General features: G+C 44.5%; 1 protein-coding gene across 1 annotated transcript in view; it reads left to right on the top strand.

Annotated features, from left to right (window-relative positions):
* Window positions 1–15,000, top strand: part of LOC134460061 (tether containing UBX domain for GLUT4-like) — a 67,607-nt gene that overhangs the window by 44,669 nt on the left and 7,938 nt on the right. The window lies entirely within an intron of this gene.

Below are 15,000 nucleotides of genomic sequence, written 5' to 3'. Positions count from 1 at the left end.
TTGAGGCTGCTTATGGATCGCTGCATACTTGACTATTATTTTCCTCGCTCTCTCTAGTGCGTTACACTTTTCGGACTCAGAGTTGTTTGCAGGGTATTGGTTATAGTCCCTGAAGAAATGTGGAGGTGCACTGCAGCCATGGTTGAGTACTGTAGGGAGAGGTACAGTATGTTAAGGGTAGGATTCGAGCTGGCAACCCTCTGATCTAACAACATCTCCAACCAACTCCCGGCCTTAAGCATCAGGCCACGGTAGCCCTCCCTCCTTTCTGTCTAGCTTTACCCCTTTCTATCTCTATATCTCTGACCTTCTCTCCCTCTCTTGTCTTTCTCTACATGTATTTCTCTTTATTTCGTCTCTCATGAAAGTGCTTTTCCACTCGGTCAGTGTTGTACCCTCACAGTGTGCTTCTCCTCTTCTCCACTAGTAGGTGCTGATTCTCCTCCACTCGTGCGCTGTTCTCCTTGCGCCACTGGTCTAGTCCAGCCTTGTCAGCAGTGTTGCCAGATTGGGCGCTTTCCTGCCCAATTGGGCTGCTTAGATGGCTGGCTGTGGATAAAAATGGGCAAAAACGGAATTTGGGCAGGTTTTTCCTGCCCATTTGTGACCATAGAAATCAATGGAATTTAGTTCAAATTGGGTGGGATTTAGTGCTTCCAGGTGGGTTTTGAGCATTTCTTTGAGCTGGAAACCATCAGCCTCATCTGGCAACACTGCTCGTCAGTGTAGTGCCGTGTAGCCTGGTGCTGAAATAACAGCGAGTGCTCTAAATCACGGCATGCCAGGCCCACTAAGTGCTTCTGGCAGCAGGGGAAGGTCAACCCAAAGAGATGAACATGTTTTTGGAGTTATGCCCAAGGAACATGAAAGAAGTTGTGTGTCAAATCCTTCTCCACATTAATTAGTAGATCAAAGTCTACGGTTTTGTGAGAGTTGCTCCGCTTTTTTTCTTCCCTTTTTTCCTCTTTTTCTTTTTTTCATCCCTACTTCAACTCGGCATGAAATACACACACACTCTCCTTCGCAGTGGGCGTCTCTCTTTCTCTCTCCCTCCCACCCTCTCTCCCTCCCTCCCTCTCTCCCTCTCTCTCTCAGTGGGCTACTCTCTAGTTGTATCTCACACATGGACAGTCACATAGCAGCAGCAGCAAAGTGCACACACCTATCTAGAGGCAGAGGAGGCCAAAGTAACAGTACAGCCGTCTCCATGCAGCTCTTATGAGGAGCTGCATGCATGCTGCAGGTGTTTGAGGGCGTTTATCATTGATTAAATCATGATGTTAAACATGTATTGCTCTACGAATAGTGAATATGTCACCATCTCTCATTGAACTCCATTGATTTTCATTGTGTTGCTTTCCATGATTACAATGACCCTAAACATACACCTAAGGCCAAAGTTGATTTTCTGGAGAGGTGAGAGTGATTCAGTGATTAAGTATGACACCCGATCTGCGTATTTTAAGTGTTTTGAAGTGTCTTATCTGCTCATTTTCACATTATGTTCGATAGGCGACAAAACTTTTGTCTTGTGAAAATCTGCTCTGTCTGTGTTCATTAAAGGGTCAATCTTTCTTTGGTGCATGAAATTTATTTTTTGTACATACATTTTCATTCGGAAAGGTTGTAGCTTTCATATGAGTGACTTCTGAAGCCAAGTGATTAATTGAAAGTCAGGTTATTAGCTGTTATTCCAAACAGATGGATAGGCGACAACTCTTTTGGAGACGGCTGTAGAAGTAAAAAAAAAAAAAAAACCTGACATAGTTTGAAGCCTGTGTTTGTTAGTGAATTTATTTCAGCATTAGGCTACACGTTTCAACAGTCTTCCTGCCTGCATTTGTTAGTGAATCTGAGGAAGACTGCAACTGCAACTGAAACGTCATCAGGCCGATGAAGTGATGTACGCCGTAAATTTACCTCTACTTTTGCCTCCTCTGTCTGGGGGCCAGGTGGCCGGTTTTCTAAGTAGAGAAGAGTAGAGTAGAGAGTTCCTATTTTTCAAGGAACTCCATGAAAGCTTACACACAAGATCAGATATACATAATCCATAATTCTCTTATTTTATTGTATTTTATGTTTCTCACCTGCCCTTAGCTCCTTAACTATAATCTGGTGCATGTTGTCTCTTTACTTTTGTAATTAATGTGTCACAGGTAGGGGGCGCACGTTTTTCTGTGCGGCGCCCCCTTTGATACAAACAACCACCCTGGGGAGTAACTGCACACCACCAATATGACAAGACCAAGTTTCAGGATTTAAACATACATTTATTTACTTTGCATATAAAATACAATTGTCCCAAGGGCTGAAAGCCACAATCAGTCACTCAGCATCACAAGTCCTGTAGCAGCGTCCATTACTATTAGGCCTACTCGGTTCCGTCGGTGTAGGAGGCAGGCTGGCAGACCCCTCCTGGGTGAATGTACTCCGGAACTCTGCACAGAACATCCAAAGGTTTAGTGTGCATTTAATATGAAGGCTGGCACACACAGATAGGTTGTCGCTACCCAATCACAGCAAACGTGAAATAATCTTCAGCACTCTCACTGCACTCCATAGGTGAAACACACTGCAATATGCGTGGTTAATCCACGAAAACAAAGGGGCTAGCTGTGCCTGGTCCTGTGTGTGGCTGTAGCCAGAGTTATTAACAGTCACTGCACTCAACAACAGTCAATGGTGGAAGGGGGTGAGCGAGAGAGAGCCAAGGGGGGCACAGAAAGAAGCTGGGGGAGCAGCTCATTGGTGAAGGCCGTGGTAGCCAGGTTGCAGTACTTACCTTCGCGGGGGGTCTCGTCTTCATCCCCCTCAATTTCCGACGAGGCACCATCTTCAGCTCGGGACACGTATCCATCAGGCCATAGGCCACCGCGCTCCCTCCGTGAACTGTCAGGCTGCCTGGGTCACCGTCCGTAGGACTCACATCGCGTACCGTCTCATCCTCCGCTGGCTCCACCCGGATACCGGTCTGTGGCGTTCTCTCCTCTGCTGCCGCTGCTCCCCAGCCTTGTCACAGTCACCGGGCCCCCCTCCTCGGCTCACTCACCTGCTCCGTGCTCACCCCTCGTCCTGGTCGTCTCCCGTTCTCCCTTCGCTGTCCAACCCTTGGTTTAAAAACAGTCATTAATCCCGTCTGCACCAATCATACTTCTCAGTTGTTTAATCAATCACACCTGCATCTCATTGTCATGCTGAAAACACAGGGGGCAGCCATCTTTGTTTTACCTGGTGTCACAATAAAAGTTCACCCAAGTTAGTCACCCTGTGACACATGTACTTTGCACATGGTCCCTGACTAAATAAACTTAACTAAACTAAACATTGGAAGACTGATAGAATGGCAGACAACGGCATGTAAAGGCATCATCAATTAGGGATGCATGCACTGATACACATTTTTCACTTCCGATCCTTTCCCGACATCTAAAACTAATACATAAAATCTATTGATACCAATACACATAATTATATGCATATGTGTCAACTTAAGGTAGTACCAATAGGCTTTATAGTCGAAAAAGAAGTCAGAAGAACAGGAAACTCAGTAACAAGTAAAAAGTAACAAGTAAAAATGTAACAACGAACAATTAAATAAACTTACTGTCCAAAAAAACAATAGTAAAAAAAAATCCCCATCCTGAAATTAAATATACAACAGTAATGATTTCAAATAGTCCAAATTACACCTGGCTCAATGTCAATACCAGAAACTTTGGAAAAATTCTGATCCAATCCAATCTCTGAATTATGTTGATTTCTGAACCCGATGCCGATACAGTATTGGATTGCCCCCATCCCCATCATCAATAAACAGGTCAAACATATTGCACAAAGCAGCAAGCATACTCTTGCTACTACTAGCCTTCTCATCTCTTCCGAGGGAGCCTCCCCGCGTAACCTAACCAACTCTACTCACCTCTGATCATGACCTGCTCTGCATTTCATAGGTCCTCCACTATTTTCTGCTTTCTATCTGCTCTACATTACTTGTATACTGCTGTACTCGTTACTGACCCCTCTGTACTTACTTGAATGTCGAGTCCTAGTCCAACAAGGTGCAAAGTGTCCTGATAAGGAAGATTGAATATGAACACAATTCAAAAGCACACGTCATAGCAAATGATAGAGGAGAGAGTAGATTGAACTCACTGGAACATTTCAAAAGAGAGAGCGAGAACTGGGGAAGAAAAAGTGAAGACGGTGATAAGCTAAAGATTTTGAAATGCATAAAGCTATACTTCTAAAACTCATAAGGTAATATAACTGGGTCAAGCTCAGGGTCTTCACCACACAGATTTCTATTATTTCATCTTAGAATACAGTTGTAGTAATCAACAACTGTGGATAAACATAGGGTATCTAAGCCAACAAAGAAAAGCTCTCACAGACCTATAGTACGTACAAATCTTTTTTTGGCCAGGAGAAGAAAGGGTGAAAATTGCCTGAAACGAGCGAGACGCATAGCTGGTCGGCTACAGAGAGTGTTTCTAAATAGAGGCTGAGCTAGCTGCCAGTGTGGGATCATGATGTAGGAATGTCAAAGGCGATACCTCTATGTACATCATTTCAAGTCTCCCATAGAGATGCATGGGGAATGGCCCTTTTTTTGGCCAGCAATGCTGAAATTTTCCTGAAATGAGCAAGACTCATAGCTGGCCCGCGACAAAAAGCATTTATAAATAGAAGCTGAGCAAGCTGCCAGTGTGGGATGTAGGTATTCTGAACAGTAATCTTTAACTGTATGTTAGCTACAGAGGTGGCCAAAGTTAGCCTGGGCGAAAGCCAACTGTTGACTCCGTCAAACAGTCTGGACCAAACTAAGAGAAATCCGTTTCCATGGAGGGTTGGAGATAAATTGTGCTTTATTAGCATGCCAGTTATGATACAGTGTTACCAAAGCATAGAATTAACAAAAGCGTGAATAGTGCTACCTTAAACAAGCAGTAACGGACTCCGCAGGTGAGTTCGGCGTCACTACTCTCAACTGTTTGCTGATTGGTAGAACCGTGAGTGAACCGAGCTAGGAGGGTTGCGGCCACACTATGTATGGAGCCAAAATCTTTGGGTGGATGTAAGTAGGATGGTGTGGCCAGGCTAGGCCAAAGTAACAGTAGAAGTAAAAAACAAAACCTTTCATAGTTTCCTTCCAACACAAGTAACTTCACTGAGTAACAGGTCTACAGTTACTATAGAGCGATGCAACTGGGATTTTCTTTTTAGGTTTTTAGTTTATTTTTTCAATAACAATGTCTAACCACCTCAATTAAATAACTGGTGTAACCGCTATGTAATATCATATTCTACTACTTACACCATAAATGTACTAATACTTTTACTGTGGCCACCTCTGTCTGTCAGAGGTGGTGTTTGTTGATGTGTGTGTGTGCCAGTGTACAGGTCAGAGAGGGCTGCGTGTGTTTGATTTTATCACAAAGAGAAAGTTCTTTCTTTCTTTTTTCTGGTGGAGGTGGTGATGGGGATGGGGGACAGGCAGAGGAGAAAGAGACAGAGAGAGAGAGAGAGAGATTACAAGAGAAATAATACAAGAGAAAACAATACAAAGAGCAGCAACAAAAGAAAAAGGAAACCGAAGTTCACCAAAAAGTATTTTATCCTCAACCGACTTCAAACGCTGGGTGGAATAACAAGAGGAAGTCTGGCAATATGAATGCTGTGCTGTTTGTCTAACGGCCTGCCCGCCTCTCTCTCTCTCTCTCTCTCTCTCTCTCTCTCTCTCTCTCTCTCTCTCTCTCTCTCTCTCTCTCTCTTTCTCTGACTGTGTCTCTCTATCACCCCATATCTCTATCATTGTGCCCCTGTCTCTCTCTATCTTTCCGTCTGTGTCTCTGTGTCTATCTACATTGCTCTCTCTCTCTCTCTCTCTCTCTCTCTCTCTCTCTCTCTCTCTCTCTCTCTCTCTCTCTCTCTCTCTCTCTCTCTCTGACTGTGTCTCTCTATCACCCCATATCTCTATCATTGTGCCCCTGTCTCTCTCTATCTTTCCGTCTGTGTCTCTGTGTCTATCTCCATTGCTCCCTCTCTCTCTCTCTCTCTCTCTCTCTCTCTCTCTCTCTCTCTCTCTCTCTCTCTCTCTCTCTCTCTCTCTCTCTCTCTCTCTCTCTCTCTCTCTTTCCGTCTTTGGGTCACTATTGTTGTTGCTTTCTCTCTGTCTCTGTCTCTCTCTCTCCCCCTCTCTCTTTCTATCCCTCTCTTTTTCCTGCATTCTTCTCACATCTCCATGCGCAGCATTAGGAAGCCGCAGGGGCCCAACAAGAGCAGTTTACTCAGCTGGACCTCTGAGACAGGAGAGAGGGAGAGAGAGAGAGAGAGAGAGAGAGAGAGAGAGAGAGAGAGAGAGAGAGAGAGAGAGAGAGAGAGAGAGAGAGAGAGAGAGAGAGAGAGAGAGAGAGAGAGAGAGAGAGAGAGAGAGAAATAGGGATAGAGAGGGTGCAATACAGAGGGAGAGAGAGAGAGGCGGAGAAGGACAGAGAGAGAGGGAGAGAGAAAGAGACCGCTGAGATGGAAGAGAAAGGGAGAGAGAGACAGATATGGAGGGGAAAGAGAGAGGGAGCAAGAGAGAGAGAGAGAGAGAGAGAGAGAGAGAGAGAGAGAGAGAGACAGGAGAGATGGGGAGAGAGAGAGAGAGAGATAGACGGGGTAAGGGAAAGGAAGAGGGGGAGTTAGAGAGAGAGGGAAAGAGGGAGAGAGGGAGATATGCATTCATAACAAGCTGAGTGCTGGAGAGAGGGGTGCTGACGTAGTGTTTTGAGAAGAAGCCAGAGGGGTGCAATCGTCATCATATTGGGCTGAGAGCAGGAAAGAGAGGTAGATAGAGCAGAGATGAGGGGGGCAGACGGTGCAGACCCAGTAGCTGGTGTGGGACTTTGAGCGAGACAGAGGGTGGGGAGGGAGAGAAAGAGGGAGAGAGAGACAGAGAGAAGGAGGGGGAAGGAAAGATGGAGAGAGAGACAGAGGAAGACAGAACGAAGGGGAAAGCAGATATAGTGAATTGTGTGGGGCTGGCAGTGGGAAAGGGGGGGGGGTGTTTATATTGTAGTCGAAGTCAGTGTTCGGTCAGTGTTTTTACATTTCTTCCAGCCGCTCTCTGTCTTTCTCTCTCTCTGTCTCTGTCTCTGTCTCTGTCTCTCTCTCTCTCTCTCTCTCTCTCTCTCTCTCTCTCTCTCTCTCTCTCTCTCTCTCTTCCGCTAGGGTCCTGGCAGCCGTGTATGCGTAATCTCAGGGAGATGGAGGAAGGAGATAGAGACCGATCGAGTGTCGGCCACTTTAAAGTGTGATCTGTATGAACTTACCCTGACCTGGGTGTGAGTGTGAGAAACTAGGTGTGTGTGTGTGTGTGTGTGTGTGTGTGTGTGTGTGTGTGTGTGTGTGTGTGTGTGTGTGTGTGTGTGTGTGTGTGTGTGTGTGTGTGTGTGTGTGTGTGTGTGTGTGTGTGTGTGTGCGTGTGTGCGCGTGTGCGTGTGTGTGCACGTGCACGTGCACGTGCACGTGCACTCTGATCAGCCAAACACTTGCTGGGTTTCAGTGGCCACAGCAGCCAGGGCAGGGCTGTCACACACACACACACACACACACACACACACACACACACACACACACACACACACACACACACACACACACACACACACACACACACACACACACACACACACACACACACACACACACACACACACACACACACAGCGGCCAGGCCAGGGCACGGCACGGCTGTCAGGACGTTCTCACACTGTGAAAACACCCCAGTCTGCCTACTCATCACTTTAGCCCAGTCAGTGGCCTGCTCTCCCTTTCCCGGCATACTGTACATAAGCAATAGAATAATGCGTATAGCCCAGAGGTGGGCCAACTCAGGCCCGGGGGCCAAATGCCGCCCGCTGAGCCATTCCATGTGGCCCTCAGAGCCTTTACAAGAAAGACGGCTTGTAAATCCAGATTCATACGGGTAACTTAAAGGTGAGGTTGCAGGTTAACCATTTTAAGAATATGTACTATTATGACATCACGTTGGGGGTTCCGCAGGCTCATAGGAGTCTATGTAGAACCTTAGAATCCTGGGGGAGTTCCCCCAACGTGATGTCATACCTGCAACTCCATCTTTAACATTCTTAAAACCTACCTAAATCAGGGGTCTTGAGGACTTATGATTAAACAAGTAAAGGCTACATTTAAATACATGTATTATGTAGGGATAGCAAAGCTTGCGACATCTGGCCCTTTGGTCAATACTCTTTTCCCAATCTGGCCCTTAGGGTCCAAATATTTGCCCCCCCCTGGAGTAGCCCCATATGGCATGCTGTTCCACCAGTGGAACGCTGCAGTAGTTGTTGAAAAGTTTTTACTACCATAGTACTACACTATACACAGTGCTTTCATGCATTATGACTTGACGCTTGCCATTTTTCCATTCACCTATTGTGTGTGTGTGTGTGTGTGAGTGTGTGTGTGTGTGTGTATGTGTGTGTGTGTGTGTGTGTGTGTGTGTGTGTGTGTGTGTGTGTGTGTGTGTGTGTGTGTGTGTGTGTGTGTGTGTGTGTGTGTGTGTGTGTGTGTGTGTGTGTGTGTGTGGCGTAGTGTGGTGTGATACACTGTAGTGTACTGATCCAGCTTTTGTGTCTGTCTGTGAGCCCCTTCCGTCTGTATATAATAGCAGCATAATGGGCCAGGTGCACTCTAGCTCTAACTCATATAGCATAGCAGCATCTTGTGTGTGCCATACGTGTGTGTGTGTGTGTGTGCGTGCGTGCGTGCGTGTGTGTGTGTGTGTGTGTGTGTGTGTGTGTGTGTGTGTGTGTGTGTGTGTATGTGTGTGTGTGTGTGTGTGTGTGTGTGTGTGTGTGTGTGTGTGTGTGTGTGTGTGTGTGTGTGTGTGTGCGTGCGCGTGCACAGTATAATGGGCCAGGTGCACTCTAGCTCTAACTCGGACGGGTGTGTGAGTGTGGTTAAGGTGGGGCCCTTGAGAAAAACAAATACAGTCATAAGTAGGTACAATTGAATATTTTCAGGAAAGAAAATTAAAATAATATGGTAATAATATATAACTTGCTATTATGTACTACACTTATGCTTGGGTCGCTTATTTCAATGTTGGCTACTATATCTTAAGACATTCTTCTGTTGTATAAAGTTGAAAAGAGGAAAAATGAACAAAATGTTCAAATAGTGAATTATAGAATGTTTCACAAAGAGTGAGTGTGTGAGAGAGAGATTATCTTTAATCTGGCTTCAACTCGCTCCCATAATAAATAAACAGACAGAGTGTTCCGCTGATCAATACCAGGCCGAGTGATTCAGTGTTTGGTCTTTGAAGGAGATTTTCTTCATTATATGATTGTAATCACGTCAATGTGGTTGTGGCTTTGTCTGGCATTACACAGAGGAGGGAGATGAAACTGGAGGGGGGCTAACAGTTGTGTCTGATAGACCACCATGCAGGCGTATATTAAATTATTAATAACAAAACATCAGCAGTTCAGCTGCCTGAAAATTCTAGAACACGTCTAGCATGTACTCCCAACACTACAGCTATTGTAAAGTTAAAGGTGGGGTTGCAGGTTAACCATTTTAAGAATATGCACTATTATGACATCACGTTGGGGGCTCCCCAGGCTCTATATAAGTCTATGCAGAACCTTAGAATCCTGGGAGAGTTCCCCCAACGTGAGGTCATACCTGCAACCAAACCTTTAAACCTGCATTTCTGTGGAAATATGTTAAGTTACATGTTTTTGCACTGAACCTTGATTCACATAACACGGACAATAATAATATAATTAATAACAGTCTGTAACAAAGTAGTCTAAACAATAATCTCCAAGTTTATAATAGTTTTAGCAATGTAACCATCTGCAGTAGAGTATGTTCTGTGGTGTTCTCCCCTGATATAATCTCTGTTCTATATAATATGATGATATAATCTAGTTCATCTTCGCTTTATTTATGTATGCCAGGGGTGTAAAACTCAAGTTCACAGGGGCCAACATAAAAATCTGGGATGGAGTTGGGGGCCGGACTCAATATTATTCTGTTGTAAATGAGTGGGAGATGTTACTCTGGCCTGGGCCCACTCATATTCCTTCAACACACCAAATGTGATGTTCAAGTCACCGCAGAGATACACCAGCGGCGACGCGATTCAAGCGACAGAGTGTAGCAGCAAGCGATACGAGAGATTGAGGAGACTAGAGTATGTCCGTACAGGCAGAGGGCAAAGCATTCAAGCATTCCCATTGGCTGTGGTCACTGACCTCTATACAGTCATTGGCTGTCGCGGCTTGTCGCCGAACCGCGTCATAGAAAGTTGAAAAGATTTCAACTTCAAATTGTCGCGCTCGTCGCGCAAATCGCTCTAGTCTCCAGAATCGCTTTTGTCTCTCGACTCAATACAAAGTCAATTACTTCCGTCGCGCGACTCGCTCAGATCGCCGCTGGTGTATTTCTGCGGTCATGTCGCTAGGTCTATATTTATGGTGCATGAGGCCCAGCTGTAATAGGTTACACATTTGAAATTCTTGAGGGCCAAACAACATGACTCCACGGGCCAGATTTGCCCATCGGGCCTGAGTTTGCTGACATTGCTGATCTACTGTATACTGCCCTACAACAAAGGCAAAGTGCAGTAACTATGCCAACATTTAAAGGGAGAAAAAACGTCTTCAAAGTTTTGGTATAAGGCTGGATATTGTAGTTACTGCAAATATGACATAGCAATATCTTTATGGGCCACATTTGGACCATAAGGCTTTGTCATAAGATCAAGGAGGTGTAATGAAGACCATTTTCAGTCTAAACTCAATTTTGACAACATATGTAGTCGCTGTTCACTACTGGACCACCAAAGAGGCCTGGTGTGACTATAAAGTCTGTGTCGTGTGGTGCGAGAAGATAGTATGTGTTATATGTGTCAGACCACAACTGTTATTATCACTCATATGCAGATACTGTGTGTCGGACCACAACCGTTATTATCACCCATGATGATGTTGATCTACAGTTTGGGGTTGAACTGCTTTCATTTTCTGCCATTTTCTTACAGACAGCAAAAAAAGGATTTTTGTTTGAAGCCCTAATCATGTTCTTAAGAGGAGATATATCAAAACACGAGCGTGGTAGGTCTCCTTTGCCACAAATCTAAAGATAGAGATCTGCACGACAGATTGAAGTTTCTTTCATTTTACGCCATTTTCACAACAGTTCATTCGTAGTATGTAGCCACATAATTAGTGTTCATGTGATGCTCACAAGAAAAAGATTCCATAGCCACAAACAATTTAATTCCCATAATGTCTCCTCAGAGAAAATAGATTACATTACATTACATTTAGCAGACACTTTTTAACCAAAGTGACTTACAATCGAGGACATCACTAACAAAGTGCACAAGGAATATGGGTGGTTGACGTTTAAGGGCGTGACGCAAAAAAAACGTTTTTCAAATTCCTGAAAAAAATGATGGATACAAATTGGAAAAAAATAGAAAAAAATGTCACCTTATTTTTGCCATTTTTGGGAAAATGTGTCTTGCATCAACACATTGCATAGGCATGTCACACCACAGGGAATTCACTGCATTATGGCCATTTTAATCCTTTTGTATACATGACTGACATCTGAGCTCATGCTAACTTGATAATGATATTGTGTTTAATCTATGTGTTTTCATTTATTAAAAAAAAAAACATTTTTTCCTCCTATAAGAGCAGTGACACCACAGGACACCATAAAATGAACCTAAGCATTGTGTGACAGAAATATTGCAATATGAAGACATATTAAGAGGTTAAGAGTCACCTTAAACTTCCACAGCACTCTCCAATAACTGAGGTACTGATGGTTAGAAGCCAGTCTTTAAGACCCTTATAGTTGGCCTTGCAGCTGCCCATTCACAAACATTGACATACATGTCACCCCACAGGACGCAATTTGTGTTACGCAATTGAACTTGTAGTTAATATTACTGTCTTCAGTTTTTCACATTTACATATCTTAATATAAAGGTAATATTTATGCAATCATGCCAAATGCTTCATACATTATTCAAAATGTTGTTGGTTAATTTATATATATATTATATTCCAGGTTTCATTAATGTTACAGTCACACCGCAGGATATTTGACATATAAACCTTTACATAAATCTTAACAAAAATGTTTCTTCTCATCTAAGACTAATATGAAACATAATGTACCACATCTTCTTTCATTGACATATGTTTTTTAAAGGAAAAATAACAGTTTTGTAGGTTTTTAACCAAGGTTACGAAAAAACAAGGCGTCACGTCTCCCACCCATATGAACAACAAGTGCTGATGCTGAGTAGGGTTAGGTTTTTTTTTTTAACACATGTACATTAGCAGAGGGTTAAGAAGAGTAAACAAACACATACAATACACATCATGCCATAGAGTCTGGAATTGGGGCAGCTCAAGCATTAGTATATGATAGTCAAAAACTTTTTAAAGAGAAGAGTCATTACTTGCTCCTTGAAGGCTGAAAGAGATGTGCCTAGTCTTGCGGCCTCTGTGAGACGGCTCCACCACTAGATTCTTGTTGTATTCATCCTGACAGGCTATATCAAATATAATAATGCCTGTGGGGATGACTGTATGATGTGTGGTGATTAAATTTGGTGATTAAATGATGTGTTAGGTCTATGAGTATGCATCCACACGATCACAGAAACTGGCAGCCCAACAAGCTGATGTTGACGTAGGGCCTATAGGCCAGTGGTTCTTAACCTTTTTTTCTAAATGTACCCCCTTACCTGTGCCCAAGACGTGCCACGCACCCCCAACCCAGACTTCTACACGTGTATACACACTAAAAAAAATATTTAAGTGATGAATTACAATGATTGTTGCTTGAGACATTAATCAATACCTTAATGACTTTACATGGGGACCAAAACATGTTTTCATTTGGTTTTGATTTGGTCTAATTATAATGTTCGCAAGCAGAATTTTGGTCACCACCTCAACAGAAACAAAATTCTGTGCACCCCCTGAAATCTCTGGCGCACCCCCAGGGGGTGCCCGCACCCCAGGTTAAGAACCACTGCTATAGGCCTATAAGTACTGTAGTAGATCTCAAATGTGCACGCACATACACACATGAATGCGCAAAATAAAACTTGGTGAATGATAGGTGGTAATTTGATTAAAAACACTCAAATTGAAGTCTTGTTGAGCCTGTTTGCCCTAGCAGACTTTCACACTAAGACTCAAGTGTTCACTCTTACTCAGAGCGGCCTAATTGAAGCCAAGCCATTACCTCCCAAATACATCAACTAAAACATCATGTAACCTTTCCACATAAAGTTTCTCTTTTTCATGCTCGCACACACACACATACACACACACGTACATGCCCACACCTACACCCACACACACACGCACACACACAGCGCACACGCACACGCACACCACACACAAAGTTTGTTTCTCCGCGAACATGGGCAAGCACACACAAACACACTTTCACACGTGCGCGCACACGCACACTTTCACACGCATGCACGCACACACACACACACACACACACACACACACACACACACACACACACACACACACAAATACACACACACACACACGAACACACACAGACACACACACACACACACAGTCTCTCTCACTGCACCTTTACAACCCTCTGCTTTGCATGAACGTAGGTACATACTGTACTGTATATATTTATGTGAGTGTGTTTGTCTTTGAAGTGAGGTGTGTGTGTGTGTGTGTGTGTGTGTGTGTGTGTGTGTGTGTGTGTGTGTGTGTGTGTGTGTGTGTGTGTGTGTGTGTGTGTGTGTGTGTGTGTGTGTGTGTGTGTGTGTGTGTGTAGTAAGGTGTGTGTGTTTTTTTTCTGTGGAGGAGGCTGTAAGTAAGAAGTGATTGAAGTGGTTTGTTGCTGAGGGCCCACCCTTTTGTGCAATGCGCTGCGCTGCGCTGCTCCGCTCCGCAAGGTACAGTAATGTATGAGTAGACGGAGCGTTCTCGCTTTTGAGGCCCCGCAAATTTATCGCTGTTTTTCCAAAAGAGCCGTTTTGAAAATTATGGCCGCGGAGATTTGATCTGCGCCTGTTGCTGTTTTTGGAGACAGCCGAAACACTGATGTCTGGAAATGAGGAGACGGAGATCTTTATTTGTGTGTGTGTGTGTGTGTGTGTGTGTGTGTGTGTGTGTGTGTGTGTGTGTGTGTGTGTGTGTGTGTGTGTGTGTGTGTGTGTGTGTGCCTGGAAATGAGGAGACGGAAAGTGTGTGCGTGGGGGGGGGATGTGTGTGTTGAGATCTTTATTTGTGTGTGTGTGTGTGTGTGTGTGTGTGTGTGTGTGTGTGTGTGTGTGTGTGTGTGTGTGTGTGTGTGTGTGTGTGTGTGTGTGTGTTTTTGTGTGTGTGTGTGTGTGTGTGGTGTGTGTGTGTGTGTGTGTGTGTGTGTGTGTGTGTGTGTGTGCGTGCGCATGCGTGTGTGCGTGTCTGTGCTTGTGTGTGTTCATGGAGAAACAAACTGTATGTGGTGTATGTGTGTGTGTGCGTTTTGAAGGGCGGGGATGTTTTATATGTGATTTTTTTTAAACGTGGGAGAAAGGTGCGGTGTGGGGTGTAGCAGAGAGGGAGGTGTGGGGTGGGGACGTATTCGGGAGTTGTGCGTGATGGTGTTGCAAAGGTTATAGAAAGTTTGTGTGTGAGTTGCCATGGCCAGGTGTGTGCGAGTGTAGGGGAGAGGGCTGGTAGGGTGTGTGTGTGTGTGTGTGTGTGTGTGTGTGTGTGTGTGTGTGTGTGTGTGTGTGTGTGTGTGTGTGTGTGTGTGTTCATGATGGTGCTGTGTAGCTGATAGAAAGTGGAGGGGAGAGGGTGGGTAAGGTCTTGACGGGGTGGAATGGGGAGTAGAGTATGAGTAATGTGTGGTGTGTGTGTGTGTGTGTGTGTGTGTGTGTGTGTGTGTGTGTGTGTGTGTGTGTGTGTGTGTGTGTGTGTGTGT

This window comes from Engraulis encrasicolus, chromosome 2 (assembly GCF_034702125.1).
Source record: "Engraulis encrasicolus isolate BLACKSEA-1 chromosome 2, IST_EnEncr_1.0, whole genome shotgun sequence".
NCBI lineage: Eukaryota > Metazoa > Chordata > Actinopteri > Clupeiformes > Engraulidae > Engraulis > Engraulis encrasicolus.
Note: the sequence above shows the minus strand (reverse complement) of the source record. Positions and strands in the feature narration are given on the sequence as shown.